Genomic DNA, 27,932 nt, shown 5'->3' on the forward strand with positions numbered 1-27,932 from the left:
AGGGAGTGGGTTTCTAACACCACGTTCGGCCGCCTTTGTCTCCCCAGTGGCGATGTTTACTACACACCGCACCAGTCCCAGGCCTTCCCGGTGTTGGCCGTGAGCGGGAATCGAACTCGGGTCGCCGGGTTCGTAGCTCGGCCCGCTCACCACAAACACACGCGCGCGTGGCCGAGTCTGGCATCTTGGCTCAAGTCTCACTTTAACTGTCTTCACTTTTCTAAAGTAACTTTTTTCTTAAGTCAAGGAAGTTGCGTAGACAGTGGTGCACAAATAAACACGCACGGAATCCTTAATCAAGCCTGCTCCATAGCAGTGGTGTCAATATACAAAGACAAAGATCCCCCGTGTAGCCTCAACAGACTGTTGGGGCAGTGCTGTTAGCGAGCACCTATGAAGGCCGGCACGGTACACGAGGGCGTGAGTGGACAACACCACGCCCGACCGCCTTTGTCTCCCCAGTGGCGATGTTTTTACAAACCGCACCAGGTACTCATTTGAGGCTGAGTCGATCTAGGGGAAGCCCATAACCGGTCCAGACATTTGTCGCTGGTGTTTACCGTGAGCAGGAATCAACCTCGGGTCGCCGATTTAGTACCGCAGTGCGCTAACCACTACACTACCGATTCGTCTGTGTGTCTATATATACACACACAGTAAGTAAACGTTTCGGGCATTGGACCTTCTACAGGTGGTAAGTATTCCATTTCGTTGCACTTATTCCTGAACTTCATGATGGGGTTTTGTTTCTTCAAATAAAGTAACTGCCAAAAAATGAGAGAAGAGGAGGAGGAGGAGAGGGAGGGGAGGAAAATAGGAGGAGGCGCGGGGGGGGGGTGGAGAAGGTGGATGGAGGAGGTGGAACGAAGGAGCAGACAAAAGAGGAGATAATTAGACAGTGAGGATGGAGGAAGGGGTGCTGACGTTGAGAGATGAGGAGGAGTAGGAGGAGGAGGGGGAGGAGGAGGAGGGGGAGGGGGGGAGGGGGAGGAGGAGGAGGAGGAAGAGGAGGGGCAAGAGTAGAAGGAGGAGGGGGGGGTATCACAATACGAATGGGAGTGAGGAGGAGGAGGAGTAGGAAGAGGAGGAAGTAGAATATTTTATTTTTTGGAAGAGCAGAAAGATTCGGGAGTGAGGAGAGAGGAATGAGGATGACTTGAGAATGAAGAGAGAGGGAGGAGGTGGAGGAAGCCTCAGGAATTCAGGAATGAGGAGAGCGGGATGAGGAGGGAGACCCAGGAATGAGGGCCTGTGTGTCCCTCTCACCAGGAGCATTCCCCCCCCACACCCACCCGCCCACCCCGAGCTGAGCTGTCGAATCCGTGACATTCGCAAGTCCGGAGTTTGAAGCTGCATGGAGACTTCTTACGCGAGTCGGCACGCCGAGGAGGAGGGGGAGCTTTGGGGGGGCGGGAACAGAATGTGTGGGGGTGTCCTGTTGTCTTTTGGTGGGGGGGGGGGGGGGGTAAAAGCAATCGCTTCAGTCACTAAGAGCGTGGGTCTGAGAGTCCATTGGAAGAAGTTTTTGTCGTTGACCTGATGGAGAGAGACCCGGGACTGGCGGTCCAGGTGTGCGACTACACCAGACGACTACAACCAACATCATCCTCATCATAGTCACCACCATCATCATCATCATCCTCATAGTCACCATCATCCTCATCATGGTCACCACCATCATCATCATCATCCTCATCATAGTCACCATCATCATCATCGTCACCATCATCATAGTCACCATCATCCTCATCATTGTCACCATCATCCTCATCATAGTCACCATCATCATAGTCACCATCATCATCATCATAGTCACCATCATCATAGTCACCATCATCATCATCATAGTCAGTCATCATCATCATCATAGTCCCCATCACCATCATCATAGTCACCATCATCCTCATCATAGCCACCATCATCCTCATCATAGTCACCATCATCCTCATTATAGGTACCATCATCATCATAGCCACCATCATCCTCATTATAGTCATCATCATAGTCACCATAATCCTCATCATTGTCACCATCATCATAGTAACCATCATCATCATAGTCACATCATCATCATAGTCACATCATCATCATCATAGTCAGTCATCATCCTCATCATAGTCACCATCACCATCATCATAGTCACCATCACCATCATCATAGTCTACCATCATCCTCATCATTGTCACCATCATCATAGTCACCATCATCATAGTCACCATCATCATAGTCACCATCATCATAGTCACATCATCATCATAGTCACATCATCATCATCATAGTCAGTCATCATCCTCATCATAGTCACCATCACCATCATCATAGTCACCATCACCATCATCATAGTCTACCATCATCCTCATCATTGTCACCATCATTATAGTCACCATCATCATAGTCACCATCATCATCATAGTCAGTCATCATCATAGTCACCATCATCCTCATCATTGTCACCATCATCATCATCGTCACCATCATCATAGTCACCATCATCCTCATCATTGTCACCATCATCCTCATCATAGTCACCATCATCATAGTCACCATCATCATCATCGTAGTCACCATCATCATAGTCACCATCATCCTCATCATTGTCACCATCATCCTCATCATAGTCACCATCATCATAGTCACCATCATCATCATCATAGTCACCATCATCATAGTCACCATCATCATCATCATCATAGTCAGTCATCATCATCATCATAGTCCCCATCACCATCATCATAGTCACCATCATCCTCATCATAGCCACCATCATCCTCATCATAGTCACCATCATCCTCATTATAGGTACCATCATCATAGTCACCATCACCATCATCATAGTCACCATCACCATCATCATAATCACCATCGCCATCATCATAGTCACCATCATCCTCATTATAGTCACCATCATCCTCATCATAGTCACCATCATCCTCATCATAGTCACCACCATCATCATTATGGTCACCATCACCATCATCATAGTCACCATCATCCTCATCATAGTCACCACCATCATCATAGTCAGTCACCATCATCATAGTCACCATCATCCTCATCATATTCACCACCATCATCATAGTCAGTCACCATCATCATCATAGTCACCATCACCATCATCATAGCCACCATGATAAGTCACCATCTGGTATTGAACTGATATGTCTTTTGATATTCAATTACAAAACTAGTACTAATTCGTTGCAGCGCTGCTGGACGAATAGAGACGGACTCGGAGCCACGATAGGAACCGAGACGCGAAAGAGGGGACACGGGGAGACGCGGACAACGCCAGAGACACAACGACAGGTACGGAGACAAATCCGACAGAACCGTGAGATGCGAAGGGAATGCAGCGTAAGGACACGCAGACCAGCACAGTCGCACAGAGACAGTCACAGATAGCCTGTGACAGACTTCAACAGACTGTTGGGGCGAGTGCTGTTCGCGAGCAGGTACTAATTTGAGGCTGGATTTTCTGTTTGCACAGTCACATAGTCACTTTAAGATGTTTTTCTTGTTCGTTTTTTTTTGTTTGTTGTGGTTGCACCCGATTCAAGAGCCGGATGACTCACAGGGCTATACCAAAAAATAAACTGAACTGAACCTAGTACCGGTTTAGATAAATGTCACTGGGTGTTGGCCTTGAGTGGGAATCGAACCCGGGTCGCCCGGTTCGTAGAGCAACGCGCTAACCGCTACACCACCGCTCCCCATAACTCACACACACATATACACTCACTCTCGCACTCACACTCACGCAAAACTCACACACTCACGCAAAACTCACGCACTCATTCTCACTCACACACGCATGCTCACACTCACGCACTCACACACGCATGCTCACTCACACTCACGCATAACTCACGCACTCACACACGCATGCTCACTCACACTCACGCACTCATACATGCACACTCACGCACACTCACACATACTCACGCACGGGCGATTGGGGAAGTTTCTCATCGCAATCTCTGGGCACCCCCAGGGTAGGATGGGGTGGATGGATGGGCGGGGGGGTAATGGGGAGTTCTGTGGTATCCACGCAGTCTCATCGACGCCTCTCACCCATCATCATCATTATCATCACCACCGCGATGCCATCGCGAGTATCTCCGTCATTACCGAGTGCGTGGACGGCGTGGGCCGCTGTCACAGCCGCGTCGAGTGGCGTGGTCACGTGTTACATGATCAAGATTATTGTTGTTATTGCCGTCGTCATTATTATAGGTGTGTGCGTGCACATTTTGTATGGGCGTGTGAGCAACGCTGCGAGAGAGACGCCCGAGGCTAGCGAGAGCCGGGCCTATAAATAGCCGCCCGTTGTTTCGTGAGCGGGAATCGAACTCGCGGACGCGTCGGTAGCTCGGTGCGCTAACCGCTGCGCCACCGCTCCCCACCACACGCGCGGCGCGTGGGACTCCTTGAGACTCAATGGCCCCGCACTCAGAAGGGGCGGGGGTGAAGAGGGGGTGGAGGAGGAGGAGCGCGCGCGGGGGGGGGCGGTTGTGGATTGTGAGAGTGGTGGAGGGGTAGAGGGAGGGGTAGAGGGAGGGGGTGGGAGGGAGGGGGTGGAGTGGGGGGTAGGTGAGTGGAGGCATCACAAGACGGAGCGAAAGGTCGCGTCTCGGTTGACAGGGCCGCTAATTCCACCCAGCCAACATCTTACTCACAGCGCCTCACCCCCCCTCACCCCACTCAGCCGCTCACCCACCCACCCATCCACCTCACCGATCCCTTGCCCACACACCTACTCACCTCCCTAATGCCTCACCCGTGCCTCACCCATATACAAACCCCACACCAACTCAAATTGAATTAAAATTTAAAACCGCTACAATGCACGCGACTTCAATACAACTCGCGGTTCTTACTTGCTTCTACACACACACACGCATATCCTAGGATTTAAGTGACTTTAAAGTATCTTATTTTAATTTTCCAAGCTTCACTACTGGTATCAGACAACCGAGGGACACACGCCCTAGGCTTGTATCTACAAGATAACAGCTGATCGCGAATTTTATTTCTACATTTGGAACCATGACGGTTTCGTTAAATATCTTTCTCACGGATAGTTCCCCCCCCCCAATCACCCCCCAATGTCTTATTGCCTTTCTGGACCACAGCCCCGGATAACTCCGACTGCGATGCGCCGTGTGTGAGCTCCCGTGACAGACGACGTGGCCCTCCACAGCGAACACAACACAACACAACAGCGTCAAACAAACAGCCAACTCACGAGCGACTGCAGCAAATCCATTAAAACTCTCAACGCATACAAGCTTCAAGTCACATCCACACGTTCCAGTTGTCGCCTGTGTATACTAATAATAATAAAACATTGAGCCGCTAGGGTTACGCGTTAATGTCATCATCATCATGAGCCATCATCAATCCACTGCTGGATGAAGGCCTTCCCAGGCCGTAACCACCTCTCACCAAGCACCTCGCCCTACTTTCACCGCAGAGCTCACCAAAAAATTACCAAAATTGTCTCTAGGCATAAATAACAAGACAAAGATCCCCCATGTAGCCTTGAATGGACTGTTGAGGCAAGTGCCCCTAGCGAGGACATCTGAAGGCCGGCATGCATACATACACGAGTACATACAGACACAACAAATATCTCCCCTATAGCCTTAACATACTGCAGGAGCACGTGCTGTTAGCCGTGAGCGGGAATCGAACTCGGGTGGCCGGGTTCGTAGCGCAGCGCGCTAATTGCTGCACTACCGCTAATACATATGACCGGATATACACAAATATACATACACACACTGTATATATACACACAACGCAACACAAACACGTTAATATACACACGTACACACACTGGTATACGCAGATATTACATTTAAAGATCCGCTTATAGTCATACGAGCATGTTGGGGCAAGTGCTGTTAGGATGGCAAGGCACGCGAGGGGGTGGGTGGCCAGCACCATGCCCGGCCGCCTTTGTCTCCCCAGTGGCGATGTTTACACACCGCAACAGGTACTCATTTGAGACTGAGTCGACATGTATCAACTACACACGCTATCACACCTATTGAAAACAATAAATGCGATAGATCGACACATTATTTTCTTATTAACGATTTCACGAGTGGACGGTTAGAATTCATTAATTATATCAACAATCCAAGCCGGATCAATTAAGTGAACGCGGAGATGCATTATATCAAAGGAACGACACGGGAATCGCATCAATAGGCGAGTGAAATAGTTCAGTGTGGGGAATGCATGAATTAAATTCGCCTACTTTACGAATGAAAAAAAAAACAAGCAAAATAATCGGACCGATTTTCACCCACCCCGCTCCAGGATCGTTCGACAAGTTTCCACTCTTGCTACGACTCTCAACATTTCATCCGTCCCCACGTATGCCCTGTGGGTCTTCGTCGGTGCTTGCTAGCAACACTTGTCCTAACAGCCTGTGTAGGCTACACGGCGGGGGGGGATCTTTGTATTTGTGTACGTGAATCTATACGTGTGCGCGCACTTGTGTACGCATTCCTGCGTGTGTGTATGTGCGTGTGTATTTGCAGTGCGCGTGTGCATTTATAGCGCTAACGGAGGAGGCTCGTGAAGGACGCTGCTGCTGCTCCTGGGCAGTTGGAGGCAGTCGCCCTCCAGCAACAACGGAGGAGCGACGCTCACAACAACGAGCGGAGCGCCGTGCGGATAAAACGAAGCAAATTGGCACAGTAGGGGGTACAGCTGGTGCATCTACCGGTCATCTCGGTCAGCCAACCCATTGGAACCTACTGGGTCTGTCCCGAGACCCCCTGTCAGCGAGCATTAGACACTTCACGTGGCCTCAAAGTGCACCTATCCTGGCACAGGCCCAGTGGTTACATCACCGTCACGTAGTGGCGAATGGCGGGTATTGGTATTTGCAGTGCATGTGAGCGCGTGTGTATTTGTGCATAAATAATATTTGTGTGTGCAGTATCTGGGGAGCGGTGGCGCAGTGGTTAGCGCGCCGCTAATCGAACCTGACGACCCAAGTTCGATTCCCGCTCAACCGCCAAAACAGGTGACGATTATCTGAAACGGTTCTGAGCCTTCCCTAGGTCGACTCAGCCTCAAATGAGTACCTGTTGACACTGGGGACACAAAGGCGGACCGGGCGTGGTGCTGGCCACCCACCCCCCCCGTGCTGGCCTTACATAGCTCCTCGCTAACAGCACTTGCCCCCAACAGTATGAGCCGGCTATACGGGGGATCTTTGTATTTGTGTATATGTGTGTACGTGAGTTTACGCGTGTAAGCGTTCGTCTCTGCGCCATTGTTGACTATTTTGAGTTAAAACAAAACAGTGCAACACTACAGTATCTTCGTGTCTATGTGCGTTGTGTGCGTGTATTTGTGATTGTGTGTGTGTATTTGTGATTGTGTGTGTGTATTTGTGATTGTGTGTGTATTTGTGATTGTGTGTCTTTATGTGCGTTGTGTGTGTGTATTTGTGATTGTGTGTGTTTGTCCGCGGGTCTCTGTGTGTGTGCTTGCCTTTCCCGTCTCTGCCGGTCCATCGATCTGTCGGTCTGCGTGTCTGCATATTCTCATCGTCCTGTCCGTCCTTGTGATGTACGTCTTGTCCGTCTATCTGAGTGTCCGCCTGTAGCGTGTCTGCATGTTTGGTGCGTCTCTGCGCTAGTGTGCGTCTCTGTGTCTGTCTATCAGCGTGTCCCAGTTGGTCGAGCTATCTAGCCACATCTGTCTGATCCCTGCGTGTCTCCCCTCGTGTCTCTACATCTCTCCCTGCGCGTCTCTCTGCATGCATCTCTACATTTCTCTCGACGCGTGTCTCTCTGCGTGGCTCTGTGCGCGCGTCTCTCTGTGAGTCTCTCCGCGCGCGTATCTCTTTCTGTACCGGACACACCCTGCATGTTCAGCTCCACGCGGTGCACGTCCTTGTTCCAAGTCTCTCGGTCTCTCTGTCTCGTATCTGCCGTCTCTCCGTCTCTCGTTCCTCTGCAGGCCATTTATTTATTTATCGCCGAAACTTTTACGATGCCCGCGCGCGCTCGCCCGGGGTTTCTCTCTCCCGGGCATCATCAGCACCGAAAGCGGCGAGGAGCGCTCCGAAAAGAGCGCCTTTCACATGCAGATGAAGCAGCCTATTATGAGAGGGGGGGAGGGGGGGAAGGGTGGGAGTGGAGTTGGGGGGGGCAGGTCTTTGTGTTGTGTTTTGTTTTTAAAAGTAATGACAAAGCGCACCGTCTGTAATGCGTTACCTATAAACTACTGCGTCGCCTCCGCACAGAACTTCATTCCATTGGTCCGAATAGTTGAATGGTTGTGATGGTAATTGTTGTTGTTGTGGTGGTGGTTGTGGTGGCGCTGGTGGTGGTGGTGAAGTTCCATTTGCACGTCGGTCTGTCCCGTGATCTCCCGCCGGCGAGCGTTCGACACTCTTCACGAGGTCTCCAGGTGCACCCAGCCTGGCACAGACGCCGTGGAGATGTGAACGCCACGCAGTGTTGTTGGTAACGACAGCACGGAGTGGTGGTCCATGGTGTGTGTCACGGTAGCGTAGCGGTTAGCGCCACGCTGCGCTACTACGAACCCGGCCACCCGAGTTCGATTCCCGCTCATGGCCAACACCAGTGACGATTATCTGAACCGGTCCTGAGACTCCCCTAGGTCGACGCAGCCTCAAATGAGGATCCCTACACTACCGCTCCACATATACATACACGCGTACATACGCACACGCACAACATCGTATACGCACACACACGGTAACGTGTATGCGTAGTGCAAATGTACACAAGACTAGTTTACACGTACACTGGGCATAGGGGAAAAGAATGAGTGACCTTCGTTTAAATGCATTTTAGTAACGACGCAAGTCTCATCGCGAATAAAAAATAAATATGCAGGAGTTAGGATCTGAACTCAAGTGCACATTTCCGATTTAAATTATATTGTGCATTATATTGTACATTATATTGTACATTATATTGTACATTATATTGTGCATTATATTGTACATTATATTGTACATTATATTGTACATTTAGCGAACTGAGCGGTGGCCCTGTGGTTAGCACGCCACGACCAGCCGCTTGCGACCACAGTTCGACTCCCGGCGATGGTGAACTCACACCTTCAGTGGTGGTGAAGTATGGTCAAATAAACCACCCCCCCCCCCCACCCCATAATCGGCGCGCTGCGCGGATGCCTTCACATCTAGCAGTGGATTGAGCAAGCGGTCTAAATGACCATGCCGATGTGTACATTTGTAATCGATGCGATACAAGGAGACGTAACAGCTAAACGTGATTGAAAGTTGTATATTCACCGCATGGGTCAAACATCGCGTTCACCTTGAATTAATTCAAATTTCGTCACAGGAGCATTTTTATCTCTGTATAATGCCATACAAAGTGATAAATATAAATACAGGTTTTGCTTTGGGTGAAATCGCGTAAATCTAATTGTGTCGTGAAACCCGGAGGATTTCACCACAAAATCTGTCTCTCGCCTGACGATGCTGGTTGTAATTACTCGCGAAACGTCGTACTCGAATTGTAAATGTTGTGGGTTTACTCTCCAACACACTGACGTGGTGTACTAGTAACGATTTGGCACGTTTTGTTGACGTGACAAACCCTTACTAGTTGGCTGTGTCGGGTGGTGGCGGGTTTAACGACACATTTATATATTTACGCGATCTAACACAAAGTAACCTCTATTATGGATGATATTGGTCGCGGAAGCCTACGTGTTAAAAGTTATAAATACACACATACATATACATATATAAATGTAGAAAACGTAATTGTACATGTAAGCGTACATATATATGTATCAGTAACTCCTCGCGGGCATCAACCGCCTCCCTATGGGCTAAACGCACACGGTATCAGACACGAACGTTCGGAGCAGCATCACGAAACTTGTACGCGCGACATATGTTGCATGTTTGATGTGTGTTGTATGATGTGCGTTGTATGGGGAGCGGTAGTGTAGCGCTTAGCGCGCTGCGCTACGAACCTGGCGACCCGAGTTCCATTCCGCTCACGGCCAACACCAGTGATGATTATTTGAACCGGTCCTGGGCCTCCTCTAGGTCGACTCAGCCTCAAGACAAAGGCCCCGGGCGTGGTGCTGGCCACCCACCCCCTCGGGTGGCGTGCCGGCCTTCATAGGTGCTCGCTAACAGCACTTGCCCCAACAGTCTGTTAACAGGCTATACGGGAGACCTTTGTATTTGTTGCGTGTGTTGTACGTATGTAGAGCTTCTTTCGCACCGTACGCAGTGGGCAAACCGTTGCTCATCGGGGAACTTTGGGCCCTGACCCCGGAGCCGCCGGGATTTGAGTTTAAGTCGTGGGGACAACCGTTAGAATGTTCCAACTTTCGCTCGGTTACAAATTCGTCCTCGCACATTCTGGGAGACCGCGTGAGAATTTGCATCACTCAGTCACGATCGCCATCGTATGCACGCATTCATACGGTGGGTTTTTAAAAATATATATATTTTATACATATATAGACATCCTGTATTATGTACGTGTGACAAAGACAAAGATCCCCCGGATGAACTTTAGCAGTCTGCTGGGCGAGTACTGTTTGAGAGCGCCCTGTGAAGGTCGGGACTGGGATGGGATGCTGCCAGGTACCCCGTCACGTTACGCGCGGCCGCCTTTGTCTCCCCAGTGCTGGTGTTCCTCACGGGGCGCCGCCAGATACTCATTTTAGGCTGAGTCGACCTAGGAGAGGGCCGGCACCGGTTCAGAAAATCGTCACTGGTGTTGGTGGCCGTGAGCGGGAATCGAACTCGGGTGGCTACGGGGTTCGTCGCGCAGCGCGCTAACCACTACGCCACCGCTCCTCAGCTTACAAAGACAAAGATCCCACCCCCGTATAGCCTGTTGGGGCAAGTGCTGTTAGCGAGTAGCATCTCCGAAATCCGGCACTGTGGAACACGAGGAGGTGGGTGGGCAGCACCCCGCCCGGGCCGCCTTTGTCTCCCGAGTGGCGATGTCTACACACAGCAGCAGCACCAGGTACTCGTTTGATGCCGAGTAGACCTGGGAGTGGAAGGGGGGGGGGGGCTAGGAACCCTTGAGATGATCAGCCTGTGTGGTGACACGCGCATCACTCTGCACTCCAAGCCCTCTTGACGATGTTTACGGTCAAAATTCCCAGGGCAGGGGTCCTCATTTCGTTTTGGCCAAACAGCCGAACACTCCCCAACAAACTGGGCACCCCCCAATCATCCGGAGTAATGAGAAGCTCCGGATAGTAAGACGCACCCCCCCCCCCGCCCCAAGGTTGTGCCCCGGTCAACACACACACGCATAAAGATAACTACTCACACACCCTACTTACACACCCTACTCACACTCACACACCCTACTCACACACCCTACTCACACACCCTACTCACACACCCTACTCACACACCCTACTCACACACCCTACTCACACACACAAACACCTACTCACACACCCTACTCACACACCCTACTCACACACACAAACACCTACTCACACACCCTACACACACCCTACACACACACCCTACACACACACAAACACCTACTCACACACCCTACTCACACACACACATACACACACAAACACCAACTCACACACCCTACTCACACACTCACACACCCTACTCACACACACAAACACCTACTCATACACACCTACTCACACACCCTACTCATACACACACATACACACACAAACACCTACTCACACACCCTACTCACACACCCTACTCACACACACACCTACTCTCACGCACACAAACACCTACACACACACCTCTCACACACACCTAATCTCACATACAAACACACACCTACTCACACACCCTAATCAGACACTCTACTCGCATACTCGCACACACACCTACTCACATAAACATCTCACACATTCTCCCTTGCTCCCTTGCTCAGACACGAACAAACAACAAATAAAGACAAAGATCCCCCGTATAACTTTAGCACACTGTCGGGGCCAAGTACTGTTCGCGCACCTATGAAGGCCGGCACGGCACACGAGGGGGTGGGTGGCCAGCACCACGCCCGTCCGCCGTTGTCTCCCCGGGGGCGATGTTTACACACCGCGACAGGTACTCATTTGAGGCGGAATCGCCCTAGGATAAGTCCAGGACCGCCTCATAAAATCGTCACCGGTGTTAGTGGTCGTGAGCGGGAATCGAACTCGGGTCGCCGAGTTCGGAGCGTAGCGCGCTAACCGCTGCACCACCGCTCAACGCGGTGTTGCGCACGCACGACCGGATTGTAAGACGCACTCCGGAACTTTCGCTTCTTTTAAAATACGGGTAACAAAGTGCGTCTTATGGTCCGGTATTTGTTTCCGTGTTTGTTGATGATACATCGGACAGCAATATAACTTTGAATTCACTTATATTTAAACACCCAAAGACTCGACAGCGACCCATAGACTCGCACAGAGATCCATAGACTCGCACAGAGACCCATAGACTCACACAGAGACCCATAGACTCGCACAGAGACGCATAGACTCGCACAGAGACCCATAGACTCGCACGGAGCCTCATAGACTCGCACAGAGGCCTGTAGACTCGCACATAGACCCGTAGACTCGCAGAGAGACCCATAGACTCACACAGAGACCATGGACTCGCACAGAGACTCATAGACTCGCACAGAGACACATAGACTCACACAGAGACCCATAGACTCACACAGAGACCCATAGACTCGCACAGAGACCATGGACTCGCACAGAGACCCATAGACTCGCACAGACACTCATAGACTCGCACAGAGGCACATAGACTCACACAGAGACCCATAGACTCACACAGAGACCCATAGACTCGCACAGAGACCCATAGACTCGCACAGAGACCCATAGACTCGCACAGAGACCCATAGACTCGCACAGAGACCCATATACTCGCACAGAGACCCATAGACTCGCACAGAGACCATGGACTCGCACAGAGACCATGGACTCGCACAGAGACCCATAGACTCGCACAGAGACCCATAGACTCGCACAGAGACCCATAGACTCGCACAGAGACCCATAGACTCGCACAGAGACCCATAGACTCGCACAGAGACCCATAGACTCGCACAGAGACCCATAGACTCGTACAGAGACCCACAGACTCACACAGAGACCCATAGACTCGCACAGAGACCCACAGACTCACACAGAGACCCATAGACTCGCACAGAGACCCATAGACTCGGACAGAGACCATGGACTCGCACAGAGACCCATAGACTCGCACAGAGACCCATAGACTCGCACAGAGACCATGGACTCGCACAGAGACCCATATACATCGGGCGTATTGTGATTCTAAATTCACGTGCGCAGTTCTGTTCAACGCTGCGTCTCAATTCCTTTGGCGCTCCGTGACTTGTTTAATATTCGTGTGAGGCTCGACGTCCGATAATTGATACAAGATGATGATGATTGGTGATGATGATGATGATAATAATAATAATAATTTCTCCAGGATATATTAATATCCGCGAGTTGTTTTTTTTTTTTAATCGCGACGTCGTTTCACGCGAACCCTTGCATTGGACACGAGCGAGAGAATGCAGTCACTCTGGCGCTACCATCAATTTCCCGAGCTCAGCAGCCCTCTAGATATTAAGATGCTTTCAGCCGACCAATGAGCGTTAGGACACATGACAATGGCGAGAATGATCCATAATACAGAAGTTTTTTTTGGGGTTAGATCGCGTCAATATATAAATGCTGTGTCGTTAAACCCGCCACCACCCGACCACAGCCAATTAGTAAGGGGTTTGTCACGTAAGCCGAACGTGCCAATTCGTCACCAGTTACACGACACCGGTTTGTGGGAGAGCCAAGCCAGAAACATTTACAGTGCGGGTGCCACGTTTCGCCAGTAATTACAACCAGTTTCATCAGGCGACAGCCAGATTTGTGGAGAAAGTCCACCCGTTTCGTTCCTTAGATAGAGACGTAGATGTGGGCGCAACTCTGGTGCGCTCTTCTTGCGATAATAATGGTGATGAGGTGTATTGAGTATCTGTACGTATCTCATTTTGCATTTGTGAAACGGCGCTTGCTTTAGACGCTCCTCGACAGGCCGTTACGAGCAGTGGTTAATTGCCAGCGGCAAGCGATGAGGTTTCGAGAGAGGGGCGACTTGTTGCCTTGCCGAGTGCGGAGAGACTAGCTGAATCGATGGTCAGGGCACGGCAGGGTCGTGTCGGTGTCGTCGTTCGTGTCGGTGTCTTCGTTCGTGTCGTGTCGGTGTTGTGTCGGTGTCTTCGTTCGTGTTGTGTCGGTGTCGTCGTTCGTGTTGGTGTCGTCGTTCGTGTCGTGTCGGTGTTGTGTCGGTGTCGTCGTTCGTGTCGGTGTCGTCGTTCGTCGCAGTACGAACGACGCCAATCTCGAGTCGTCGTGAACTCGAGACCGCCACTTGCACAACGGGCAACGCGAAAAGCGGGCACGCTCACAGTTAGCGCGGTCGGCTACGTACGGTGCGAAAGAAGTTCAACAAACTGTACACGCATAGCGGGGCTGTTATCATTGACATGAATTGCCCGTGATGTGGGGCATCAGCAACTTGTTGCGGTTTTTGTTATTGTTGCTTAACTTCGCCGGTCATGTCATCGCTCGTGCTGAGTATATACTCCTCAAGGACTCGGAGTGAGTATCCCGTGCTGTCTATCTCGCAGTCTTGCGTGGGACACAGGACTCATCATGCCTTCGACCATCTGGCAAGTTCACCAGCATTGATCTGCCGCTGATGAGACACCGCGTGTCGAAACCGATCCCAAAGTTGTTTTTTGTTCGCAACCGAATCGACGCTGCTGATATGAATCGCTCACGGATAGCCCACGTGGCCGTTGGGTTTTGTCAGAAATACTTTCCTTATGTATGTAGAGAGACAGAGATAATGTGATTGAGACATTGTCTGCCTGACTGTCTCGCAATCATATAGACACCACCGTGTGTGTGTCTGTGTGTGCGTGCACGTGGGGAGCGGTGGTGTTGCGGTTAGCGCGCTGCGCTATCAACCCGGCGACCCGGGTTCGATTCCGGCTCACGGCCACCAACAGTGACGATTTTCTGAACCGGTCCTGGGCCTCCCCTAGGTCGACTCAGCCTCAAATGAGTACCTGGTGCGGTGTGTAAACATTGTCATTGGGGAGACAAAGGCGGTCGGGCGTGGTGCTGGCCACCCACCCCCTCGTTTACCGTTCCGGCCTTCATAGGTGCTCGCTAACAGCACTTGCCCCTATAGTCTGTTAAGGCTATATGGGGGATCTTTGTTTATGCATACAAGTGGGGGGGTATATCGCCACGAACCCAGCAAACCGAAGTTGGATTCCCTCTCACGACCCGATATCGATGACGAATATTTTAACCGGTTCTAGGCCTACCCCGTAGGTCGACTCAGCCTTAAATGAGGACCTGTTGCGGTGTGTTAAACATCACCACTGGGGAGACAAAGGTGGCCGGGCGTGGTGCCCGCCACCCCATCCCCTTCGTGTGCACTTGCCCCGACAGTCTGTTGAGGCTATACGGGGGATATTTGTTTTTGTGTGTGTTTATAAATGTGCGTACGAGCACCCGCGCATAAACGTGCGTTTTTTTAATGCGGGTGCGTCTATTTGCTTATGCCTATGTATATGTACGTGTTGATACGTCTGCATCTGTGTATTATGTACTTGTATGTACTTAAATGAGTACATGCTGCGGTGTAAAAAAAAAAATCACCGCTGGGGAGACAAAGGCGGTCGGGTGCGGGACTAGCCACACCACCCAATCGTGTGCCGTGCCCGCCTTAATGGGTTATAACAAAAAGCACTTTCCCCAACAGTCTGTTAAAGGCTATACGGGGGGTATTTGTGTATGTACTGTATATATGTTTATGTATTTGTGTGTATGCGCGTGTGTGTCTGCATGCACGATTCCCGCTCACGGCTTTCCCTCGGTCTACTCGATCTCAAATGAGTACCTGGTGCGACGTGTACTACATCGGCACTAGGGAGACAAAGGCGGCCGAGCGTGGTACTAGCCACGACACCCCCTCGTGTGCCGTGTCGGCCTTCATAGGTGTTCACGCTATCCGCACTTGCCGCAACAGTACGTTAAAGGCTATACGGGGGACCTTTGCATGTATGTGCGCGCGCGAGTGTTTTCACATCGACTGAACTGGTTCAACTTTACCCGGAGTCGAACTGAGTTCGACCACTACCGCGTGGAACCCCCTTGGACACGGGTTCAGGGTCGGCGTTATAGGTTTAGGGGTTCTGTGTAATAGTCACAGAGGCTGTGGATTTAAGGGGTACGGTTAGAGTGTTGGGTTTGGGTTCGGTGAGCGGTAATGGGTTTTGCTGTAGGTTTCGTTTACAGGACATAGGCCTGAGTCAGAATTATAGGTTCCGGGCTATATGTTCAGGTAATGTGTCAGGGTTAATGGTAGGTTAGGGTTACGCGTTATGGGTTATAGGTTCGAGTTGTTATGGGGCTTTGGGTTCGGTTTAAGCTCCGACCTATGGGCTGAAGTAAAAATTATCATTCAGGTTTTAGGGTGTTACGGGTTACGAGTCGCGAGTTATAATTTACGGGGTTACGGGCCATAGGTTAGAGTTAGAGGATAGGTTAGATTTCGGGGATAGGATGAAGGGTTCGGGTTTATGATTTGGGGTTCAGGGTTTGGGGCTAGGGTTGGAGTGGGACTCAGGGTTCGATCCTCGTCCTCCTCCTCTGTCCTCCCCGTCAACGTTGAGCCTCGCATGAACGGCGCGCGTTTAATTGCGTGACTGCGCGCGACTCACGCCTATGCTCGCCGACAGCACTTTCCCCAACAGTCTGTTGAGGCTATACGGGGGCTATCTTTGCCTTTGTCTACGTGTGTCTGCGTGTATGTGTTAAGGCGAGAGAGTGTCCGTGATTGTGCGTGTGAGTGTGTATATAATTGTGTGTATGTGGGGATCGGTGGTGTAGCGGTTAGCGCGCTGCGCTACGAACCGGGCGACACGGGTTCGATTCCCGCTCACGGCCAACACCAGTGATAGCGATTATCTGAACCGGTCCTGTGCCTCCCCTAGGTCGACTCAGCCTCAAATGAGTACCTGGTGCGGTGTGTAGTAAACATCGCCACTGGGGGAGACAAAGGCGGCCGGGCGTTATTCTGGCCACTCACCCCCTCGTGTGCCATCCCGGCCTTCATATGTGCCTCTCACTCACGGCACTTGCCCCAACAGTCTATGTAAAGCATAGACGGCGGGGTGACGGATCTTGGTCTTTGCACGCGAGTGAGCGGAGCGGTGGCGCAGTGATTAGCGCGCTGCCCTATGAACTCATGGGGGACGAGTTGGCACCTGAACCGGGTCCTGGACGCTCGCTCCCTCTCAACCCTCGCGACCGACCCGCGGCCTGCGCGAGGGAGGGAGCGAGGCCTCCTTCACCCGGCAGTGTCTATCCACTGCTGGGTGATGATGACAGCCCGCCCGATGCTCTGACCGCCGCTGCGCGAGAGAGTTCCATGCGCAGCTCCCTAAACCCCCCGGCGCTCTCTCACTCTCTTCTCCTGCGATCTCTCTCCGCGACACTTTCTCGTCAACTCTCCCTCCTGCACTCTCAGTCCATCTCGCTTTCCCCCTGCGCCATCTCCTGCACCATCTCTCTCTCTCGTTACGTCGCTTCCGCGCGCGCTCTCTCTCCAGCTCTCCCTTCTTACAATCTCCCTCCCACAATCCCGCTGTCAATCCCACGGACGAACAGGCAGCGAGCCAGCAAGCGGCAGCAGCAGCAAATGCGCGTCTCTGTCGACAACTCCTCTTCAATTACTATCATCACCATTGCCACGGGCACGGCGTTTGTTTTTGGGGGTATTTTTGGCTTTCGACCATCTATTGAGTGACCGATTGATTAATTGATCGATTAATCGGATTGATAACGACCGGCGTTGCACGATTAATCGGTAGCCGCGCGCGCCCGCTCATCGAACGCGGTGGTGGAACGAAAGCGAACCAACGAGACAGCGGTGTTACGAAATATTTGCATTCGCAAACTCAGCACCGCCAACACAAATGTGCATATAAAGACGTACACAAATTAAGAAAATATACACAAGTGGAATGATAAGGTTAATTATACTACTAATAATGATGACATTATTAAGCACTACAACAACGGCTCGTACAGAGTTATCACATCTTTAACGTGCGCTCGGGGAATCGGGAATCGCTCCAAACTCTCAACTCTCTCTTTCTCTTCCTTCCCGAAGATTAAAAAAAACACAAATAACAACGACAACATCAGAGAGATCCCGACATTAAAACAACACTCGGGTTGGTGGGTGGGGGTGGGGGGGTGTGAGGTCTGGGACCGACAAAAAAAAATCCTCCGAAAATCTAAACATCTCCGGGCCAGAAATCGCGTTCCAAACAATCAAATCAAGGAACACGCTACTGCTGCTACTACTGCTGCTACTGCTGCTGCTACTGCTGCTGCTGACTGCTGCCGCTGCTGACTGCTGCTACTGCTGACTGCTGCGTTACGCGCCCCACTTGCGCATCGAGACTAGACGCGCGCCACCGTCACAGCCACCACCACCACCGTCACCACCACCACCACCACCGTCACAGCCACCACCAACCACCACCGTCACCACCACCACCGTCACCACCCCTGTTACCAAAGTAATCGTCGACTGTTACCTCAAGTGACGACGCCACGTGACGCGTCGCTGGCAAATCCGTCACGCGTCGCACGGATCTCTGATCGCGTTCTCTTCTCGCGTGCGTACAGAGAGAGAGAGATTTTTTTTAATTTACGTCGTGAAGGGGAAAGAGGCGGGGGGGGGGGGGGGGTTGCTTCGGTTGGGTGTCCTCTCCGCTCTCTCTGTCTCTCTCTCTCGCGTCTCTTCTCGCTTCTCGTGTCGCGAAGCGGCTGCTGCTGATGCTGCTGCTGCTGCTGCTGATGATGATGCTGCAGGTGACGTTGGGGATAGAGAGAGATGATGATGATGATGATGAAAGGTTGGGGGCGGGGGGGGGAAATGGGCGGGTGGGGATGCGAGTGAGTGAGGGAGTGAGCCGAGCTCTCGCCTCGAGCACTGAACCTCGGAGCTCGTCGCGCTCGGCCATTCATAGACCCCCCCCCCCCTCTCTGCGCGCGCGCCTCCCAACAAAACTTTCTCCCGAACGGGGAGCCCGCGCGCGGTCCCCCCCCATTGGTCGGCCCCGGCGCGCGCCGCCTCCTCCGACCGCGCCCCCCCCCCGCTCCCACCCACCACCTCAGCCCCCCCCCCGCCCGCACTGAACCCCCCCCCACCACCACCACGATCTCCAGAGAAGAGGCGGAGAGAGGTCGCCCATTGGCGGAGAGGCGGCGGTGATGACGCCCGCGTGGAGTTGGTGGAGGAGGTTTCGGGGGGGGGGGGGGGCGGCGGGGTGGCGGGGGTCTGCAAGGAGGGTGAGTGGGAGATGGGGATTGTGGTGGTGGTGGTGGCGTCGGTCGGGGTAGTTGTGGTGGTGGTGATGTTGAATATTGTGGTGGTGGTGGTTATGATGGTGTCGGTACGAGTTGTGGTAGTTGTTGGTGGCGGTGGTCGCGTCGGTGATGGTAGTGGTTGTGCGGTTGGGCACAGCAAAGTGAGAGAGCGAGAGGGACGTGTTCCTGTTGCTGCTGCTCTCCCAAAAGCTCCGCACACCGCTCGCGCAGCAGCGGGCGCATGAGTTCGACTCCCCCCGCACTCGAGGCGCGTGACAGCTGCGCACTTTGCATTCGCGAACGCGGCGCCCCGCATCTCAGAATCAGCGGCGAACACGCGCATCGAGACAAACGCGTTCACGTCGTGAGTCATGGGAGGATTTGAAAAGTATAACACCACCAAACACCACCAGACTAATCACCATCATCACCATTGCAGGTATCGCTCCTGGTGAGTACGGGTTCTAGACTCGGCTCGCTGCTGCTGCTGCTGGGACTTGAGTGATGGTTCGCGTTGCATTCGCGCGACCTTCCTCTCTCCCTGGTCGAATTCCGCTCGAGAGAGAGCGACGGAATCACCGCGGTTCGAGTCCCGAAACCTGGCGGGAGTGAGCGCAGGGGATGGGGAGGGTGCATGGAGGGCACTGACGGGGTTGGTGGGTCAGGACGGGAGAGGCGAGAGGGAGGAGAGAGCGTTGCAGAGAGGGAGGAGGGTGGTTGTGGATGTTTGGCGCTGGAGTGATGCCGCCGATTCCTTCCATTAGCGAAACAACAACAAAAAAAACCCCGCATTTTTATTGAAGGTGCAATCACGACGTCGGCGTATATCGCCGGCCTCGGCAAACATTTTTAGCTCGCGCGGAACCCTTCCGCACAATTACGCAGTTGATCGCACGGACAGACGCCAAACACGCAAACACAACGGGGGCGCGGCGCGTGCGGCTCGCAAAGTGCATTTGCTCCCCCCCACATCCCCCCTCTTCGCTAAAGGCCACCACGTGCGTAGCTCAAAACTCTCCTCCCCCTCTTTCTCTCTCTGTTTGTCTCTCTGTCTGTCTCCCTGTCGAGGTGCCGTCCATCTCCACCGCGCGCTTCACGGGACCTCTTCTCGGGTTTTAGTTGAGAGCCCCCCACCCCGTCTCCTGCTCGACTCCCGACGTCCGTCGGCTGCGTTCACCGTTCGCGGTGTCGATCGGCTCGCGGCTTCGGCAATGACCCCGCCCCCCGCAACAAAAGCGTGGGGGTCCTACGGGTAGCACGGGGGTCGCGGGACCCCGTTCCGTTCCACGCATCCGCGCGCGCGTGTCTCCGTGGGCTCATCGGGGAAGGACGTCGCGTCGGGATGATGAGGAGGTGGAGGTGGTGGTGGCGGTGGTGGCGGTGATGGGCTGCGGGGTTGGTGGTGTGTGTGGGCGGTGGAGGGGGAGGGGCATTCCAGGACCAACTGGTGCCATCTGGACATACGGAGCCGGCTTCGAGGAGTCGAGGGGTTCGCGTCGGTTTATGGCATCGTGGTCGCGCGCGAGGCGAACGCACGGAGGGAGAGGCAAATATGTGCGTAACGCGCACCTCGCCTCGACGTTTAGACGCGGATCGACGCGGCGCGGACGCTCTCCCTCCGCGCGCGCGCGATTGCCCCGGGGCCATAACACCTCGCAGATGTTCCCCGGGCTCTGTCAGCGGATAAATGCGCCGTAAACGTCTCAGGAAATATTTGAAGAGCAAACATTGACAGAACTTAACCTCCCCCTCTCTCTCTCTCTCCTCCTGCCCCCTTCTCCTCCTCCTCTCCTGCTCTCTCCCCCCGCCCTGCATCCCCCCTCCCCCCGATCCATTCTCTCCCCCCCCCCCCACTCCGCGCCCCCCCCCACTCCTCTGTCGGTCGGGGCCGACGGTGGCAGCCGCTCCGCCCCTAGCGATGAACGAGGAGTGGGGCGTCCAGGCGGGAGTGAGCCGGGGGTTTGTGTACACTCACTCTCACGCACGCACACAAACCTGTCCCCTTTTAGAAGTTAAAATAATATATATACACGCACACACACACGCACCATATGTTAGCAATTATACATTAACCACGTGATGTTGCTACGAGCGAGAGACGCGGGGGTGGGAGCGAGAGGAGAGAGTGCGAGAGAGCGCGCCCGGACACGGTTGCGTGTCGGTGTCGTGACTCGAGACGTCGCCCCGTGTTGTTCGACGAACTCTCCACGTCCCTCTGTCTCTCTCTCTCTCTGTGTCTCTCTCTGTGTCTCTCTCTGTGTCTCTCTCTCTCTTACTCCGTGGAGCCGTCGCCTGTTATGATTGATTCGCTCCGTAATCTCCCCACTGCCGACGGAGGTGACTTGAGCCCCAATCTCTCGTGCTCCCCGGCGCTCAAGAGGCGCCTGACGCGGTTCGTGTGCCGGTCTCTGCCGCTCACCGCATCAGGTCCAGAAGCAACGATGGACGAGACCCCCCCCCCCCTTCCCCTCCCCAAGTGAGTCGAGGGTCTCCCGCGGGACAACCTCGGCTGTCGGGGAAGGTGGGTGGGGTGGGTGGGGGGTACCGAGGCTCGGCTCTCGACTCTGCACGTGGAGGCGGTGCAAGGTTGCCGTGTGATGAGACGACTTCCCAGGACCATTGTGGGTTGCTTTTTGGAGCGGGGTGGGGGTAACTGAGATGGGATGGTGGGGGGCTGCTGCTGCTGATTGTGATCCCGGGTCGACATGGACAGAGTGGGAGAGCCACACGTGTAGGAAGAGGGGGGGGGGGTGATGAAAAGTTATCCCCCGCAACTGTTTTAGCGAAGGGGCATTTTGTTTTGCGGTAGATATGAGAGGATGAGCGGTCGAGTTGTGGCGGGGAGGGGGGGGCTAGGTGTACAGAACCCACAATCACTGCTGAGGAGTCCTAGTGGGGGGGGGGGGCATCTGAGAGCCCATTGAGGTGACCTGCATCCCACCCACCCCCACCTCGACCCCCCCCCCCCCCCCCTTGAGACCCATGGTCATTTCACAACCATTGAACAATACAAGACACATTAGCGTGTTACAATTGATTGTACTATTCTTATAATAATTATAAAACAAAAACATTCGATTATTAACGACAGCCAATGGGTAAGCATTGACATGCATTTATATTTTTGGGCCGTGTCACGTGCCTGTCTTGAACTAAAACTATTTTAATTTTACCAAATTAAGAGTTCCCACTGAGCTATGAAGCTCGTTATCAGACGCGACCAGGCCATCACAAACGATAGCTCACACGAAGTGGCTTATCATCATCATCATCACGTGGACGGTATTTTCGCAGCAGCCAAAATGCTCCAAACGCGTGACGTTGCTTCTAAACGTGGAAGGGAAGGGGTGGGGGAAATCGGAGGAACCGGAGAGAAAATAAATCCACGCTACCTTGACGATGAATGGTGTCACGCGGCCTTAAACGCAGAACACCCAGCGGTGAGGACACTCACAGCACCGCAAAAAGATAGGTTCAGCATGTACGGATGTGGATGTTGAACTTGCGTCGCACCGTGCATTGCCAACCGTGCTAATCGCAGGTGCGGCAGAAGGGCAACAAACTAAAACACAGAACGCAGCTCTAGAGAGACGAGTTTTTTAATCTAAAAGTGGAGTACAACTCCAACGATGACACCCCGCACCTCTGATGTAACAAAAACCGTGACGTATCCCGGCAGTGCGAGGAATATTTCACGATGCGTGGATGAGTGGGGGACTCCCAAGTGAATTGGACAAACAAAATATTTGTAAAATATACAGGGAGCTTTAAATGTTTAATGTTGCGGCATACAGATCAACCGCGCAGTTACTGGGACAGCTGCCACGAACAGAGACGAACGGTGTTGTGAGTGATACTAACGTTGTCAAGTAGTGAACAATCACAAACAATAACAACAACAACACGTGGGCCCGAATCGTTAAAAACGATAGACAATAGGCGACTTTTCTGGAAGCGGGCCCTTTTTCACAGCACGTGAATCATTCACCTTCATTTGCGCTCCGAATAGGCTAATTGCCCGAAACGTTGCCTACCTATAATCTAAATACGTTTCCCCATTTAAGGCCACGCAGTTTTTGCTGGTGACGAATGTCGCGCCTTCAGCGATGAATTAACGGCCCCGTTAGAGAGGCGACTGGGAACTGGGGGGGGGGGGCGTTGGGGGGGGGGTGCTCGGGGTGGGGGTGGAGGGGGGGCGAAGTGGCCGTAGGAGGAGGGGGGCAGGAGGCGGGAGTGGTGAGAAAATAATTAATGATGTTCGCCTCATTAGCGATTTGTCGGCTCCGACTCTGTGCGTGGTCATCCATTAACTTACTTGTTCTGTCTGACACTCCTCGTGTGTCGACAGGCTGTGTCGCCGCATGAACCACGACACACACAGGGAGTGAGTGTGGCTGTGTGTGTGTGTGAGTTGTCTGTGTGTGTGTGTGTGGGAGTCGTCTGTGTGTGTGTGTGGGAGTCGTCTCTATGTGTGTGTGTGGGAGTTGTCTGTGTGTGTGTGTGGGAGTCGTCTCTGTGTGTGTGGGAGTTGTCTGTGTGTGTGTGGGAGTCGTCTCTGTGTGTGTGTGGGAGTCGTCTCCTTGTGTGTGTGTGGGAGTTGTCTCTGTGTGTGTGTGGGAGTTGTCTGTGTGTGTGTGGGAGTTGTCTCTCTGTGTGTGTGTGGGAGTTGTCTGTGTGTGTGTGTGTGGGAGTTGTCTCTGTGTGTGTGTGGGAGTCGTCTCTGTGTGTGTGTGTGGGAGTTGTCTCTGTGTGTGTGTGTAGGAGTTGTCTCTCTGTGTGTGTGGGAGTTGTCTGTGTGTGTGTGTGAGTTGTCTGTGTGTGTGTGGGAGTTGTCTCTGTGTGTGTGTGGGAGTCATCTGTGTGTGTGTGTGGGAGTTGTCTCTGTGTGTGTGTGTGTGTGAGTTGTCTCTGTGTGTGTGGGAGTTGTCTGTGTGTGTGTGGGAGTTGTCTCTGTGTGTGTGTGTGTGAGTTGTCTCTGTGTGTGTGTGGGAGTTGTCTGTGTGTGTGTGTGTGGGCGTTGTCTCTGTGTGTGTGTGAGTTGTCTGTGTGTGTGTGTGGGGGGGAGTTGTCTGTGTGTGTGTGTGTGGGAGTTGTCTCTGTGTGTGTGTGTGGGAGTTGTCTGTGTGTGTGTGTGAGTTGTCTCTGTGTGTGTGTGAGTTGTCTGTGTGTGTGTGGGAGTTGTCTCTGTGTGTGTGTGTGTGAGTTGTCTGTGTGTGTGTGTGGGAGTTGTCTCTGTGTGTGTGTGTGAGTTGTCTGTGTGTGTGTGTGTGAGTTGTCTCTGTGTGTGTGTGAGGGAGTTGTCTGTCTGTGTGTGTGGGAGTTGTCTCTGTGTGTGTGGGGGGGAGTTGTCTGTGTGTGTGTGTAGGAGTTGTCTCTGTGTGTGTGTGTGGGAGTTGTCTCTGTGTGTGTGTGGGGGAGTTGTCTGTATGTGTGTGTGTGGGAGTTGTCTGTGTGTGTGTGTGTGAGTTGTCTCTGTGTGTGTGTGGGAGTTGTCTCTGTGTGTGTGTGGGAGTTGTCTCTGTGTGTGTGTGTGGGAGTTGTCTCTGTGTGTGTGTGTGAGTTGTCTCTGTGTGTGTGGGAGTTGTCTCTGTCTCTGTGTGTGTGTGGGAGTTGTCTCTGTGTGTGTGTCGGAGTTGTCTCTGTGTGTGTGTGTGAGTCGTCTGTGTGTGTGTGGGAGTTGTCTCTGTGTGTGTGTGGGAGTTGTCTCTGTGTGTGTGTGGGAGTTGTCTCTGTGTGTGTGTGGGAGTTGTCTCTGTGTGTGTGTGGGAGTTGTCTCTGTGTGTGTGGGAGTTGTCTCTGTGTGTGTGGTGTGTTGTGCCCGCCTTTTATAGGTGCTACTCGCTAACAGCGCTTGCACTTGCCCCAAAAGTCTGTTAATAGACTATACGGGGGATCTTTGTCTTTGGTTGTGTGTTGTGGGGAGCGGTACCGCAGCAGGTAGCGCACTGCGCTAAGGACCCGTCCGCCCGAGTTCGATACCAGCTCACGGCTACCGACACCAGTGACGATTAACCGAACCGGTCCCGAGCCTCCTCCCTTAGGTCGACTCAGCCTCAAACGAGTACCTGGTGCGATGTAAAAACATCGCCACTTTGAGAGACAAAGGCGACCGGGGGTGGTGCTGCCCATCCATCTCCTCGTGTGCCGTGCCGGCCTTCATAGGTGCTGCTACTCGCGAACATCATCCCCCAAAAGTCGATGCAGGCCACGGGGAGTCTCTCTGTCTGTTGTTTATTCTTGCTTCGATGAGCACACGCACAGGGGAGAGTGCTCAAGGTCCGAGAAGCGTGGAGAGGTGAATGCATTGAATTACATTGAGAGACGATAGATAGCTAGATGGACTGGCGGAGTAACACGTGGCCTGGGGAACATACGGCACGTTACACGAGATCGTTCAACACGGTTGAGAAAAGGGAGCGAGGCTTGGGCATGACGCGTCGCCCCAAGGCGAGATAGTGGCCGATGAGAATAGTGAGTCCGTGAGATGATCGTGAGATGATCGTGAGATGACGGAGCCGAGGAACGGAACGCGTCCGAGTGAAGGAATCCCCCCGAGGATATGGAGCGATCCTCCGTGCATTGCTACCATCGCCGGATCGGAAGAGTTTTGCGGCGGATCGGGTGGTATTCATCCAGCAGTGGATTGGCATTCACCGCGTGCATTAATGCCAACGTTATGTACCCGATAAGTTCGCGCTATTTACACCAAGTTTGTGTTCGCGAGCATTGTAACTTTGACCTCAGGCGCGTCTACGATTCCGCGTGCCTATTTTCATGGCGCCATTTGTCGTATTGGGCTGCAATTAATGATTAATAACCTTTAGTCATGATCGATCAACTGCTGGATAAAGGCCTCCTCGAGTGATGGCCACGCTGCATCGCGCGCTTTCAGATGCACTTCTGCAGCCGTCTGGAACGCTCTTCTGATCATCGGAAGCCACTCGAGCTGTACAATTTTAAGTCATCTACAATGAGAGCTAATTTCTTCACAGCTGCTTTGTGTGTTTAGCTTGTTGTCCTTCCCCCGCACCTCCGATTAGCGTGGTTGGCTACGTACGGCGCAAAAGAAGTTCAGCATACGAACGTATTTGCCTGTCTTTTCCAGATCGGTGTTCGGCCAGGTGCCCGCCTGCTCCATGGAGACCCCTACTGACCGATTGCTAAGATTGCAGCCTTCACAATCGGCACATTGGATAATCCACCAGCACACGAGCTGGATGTCATTGCACTTAAACTAAACTAATTGTATTTTACCGGGAGAGGGCCCACTGAGCTATACAGATATTTTTCACGAAGCGATCTCGCCACGAATGATAGCTCAACGGAGTGGCTTATCATCACGTGGAACTTTATAGCTGCCAAATACTCCGCACGTTTGTAAATGTCGAGAGCAAAAACCGGAGGACCCGGAGAAAACATTCACACGACCACGGGGAGAGAGAGAGAACATGCATACACAGGCGTCAAGGGTCGGGATCGAACTCACTACCCCTGTATAGCAGACGAGGGAGTTAACATCTCACCACCGTGGCGCTCTCTATCTCCTTGGTGGAAGTAGTCTGGGCAGTAATCCCTCACTTTGGCTGATAATCCGCTGCTATACTCTTTGGTTTTTTCGTTAAAGTCACGTAGTCACCTACGTAGTCACCTACGTGACTTTACCGAAAAAAACAAAGAGTATGAATCCTTACAGTCACGAAAGCTTCAAATCTAGAATCCGCTGCTAGTTTAGAACGCCAATCATCATCATTATCACATCATCATATCATCATCCCTTTTAGCAACACGTCCTGACCAAGCCAACATACTTTTATCCACGATATTGCTGTTCTTGTCTTTCTGCCGAAATTAATTCGAGAAACAGCGGGAAAAGAGTAACGGATAAAATAAAATAATAAAATGCACACTTTGCCACCCCTCTGCTGGATGAAGTCCTCGCCCACACCGCTTCAACAGGACCTCGACAACGGCGTTGAGCTCCTGAACCATCTCGGTGCCATCACGCACCTAGAAGTATAACCGGCTTCTGAGACGTGACGACACGGGGACGCGTTCCGCGTGGCTCAGTCGGCACGGGACCACATAAAGGACAGCGTAAAATCCTAACGAGCCTTGGGCAAATGTTTGCCCGTGTAGTCCGCCCGCCCGCCTATATTTAGAACTTTATGTTTCTGACATAAGGCGGTGTGGGGCGAATGACGACGGGTGTGAAGGGAGGTGTGGTTTGGCCGTTGTTTTGTAAACACACCACGCACCTCCCTCTCAACTTTTTGCCTCGCACCGCTCAAACTTTGAAATTCTCTCTTACTTACTCTCGCCATTCAAGGAACACTCTTATACCGTCTCTTATCTATCACGTCTTTAGTAATGCGATGTTTGTTGCTGGCCGCTTGGTCTGTGCTCAGCAACCGGGATACAAAATAAACCATCTTAAACAAAGTCTCTGCTTTTATTTTATAACAAGTTTT

The 27,932-nt window shown here is 52.6% G+C and overlaps 1 protein-coding gene and 1 long non-coding RNA gene across 3 annotated transcripts in view; one reads left to right on the forward strand and one right to left on the reverse strand.

The window, feature by feature from the left end:
- The window catches only part of LOC116940042 (paired box protein Pax-6-like), a 95,853-nt gene extending 76,877 nt beyond the window's left edge, over positions 1-18,976 (reverse strand). The window contains exon 1 of one of the 2 annotated variants that reach the window (XM_032949289.2): positions 18,690-18,976. The gene's annotated coding sequence lies outside the window, so the exon portion shown is untranslated. The remainder of the gene's footprint in view (positions 1-18,689) is intronic. The other variant, XM_076065424.1, reaches the window with a different exon arrangement.
- Positions 18,977-21,389: 2,413 nt separating this feature from the next.
- Positions 21,390-27,903, forward strand: LOC142924037 (uncharacterized). Its single transcript, XR_012941183.1, has 2 exons — positions 21,390-21,940; positions 26,570-27,903. It is a non-coding gene; the product is annotated as an uncharacterized LOC142924037 (long non-coding RNA).
- Positions 27,904-27,932: the final 29 nt, after the last annotated feature.

This window comes from Petromyzon marinus, chromosome 7, assembly GCF_048934315.1.
Source record: "Petromyzon marinus isolate PM22_M1 ecotype Great Lakes invasive population chromosome 7, UKy_Petmar_22M1.pri1.0, whole genome shotgun sequence".
NCBI lineage: Eukaryota > Metazoa > Chordata > Hyperoartia > Petromyzontiformes > Petromyzontidae > Petromyzon > Petromyzon marinus.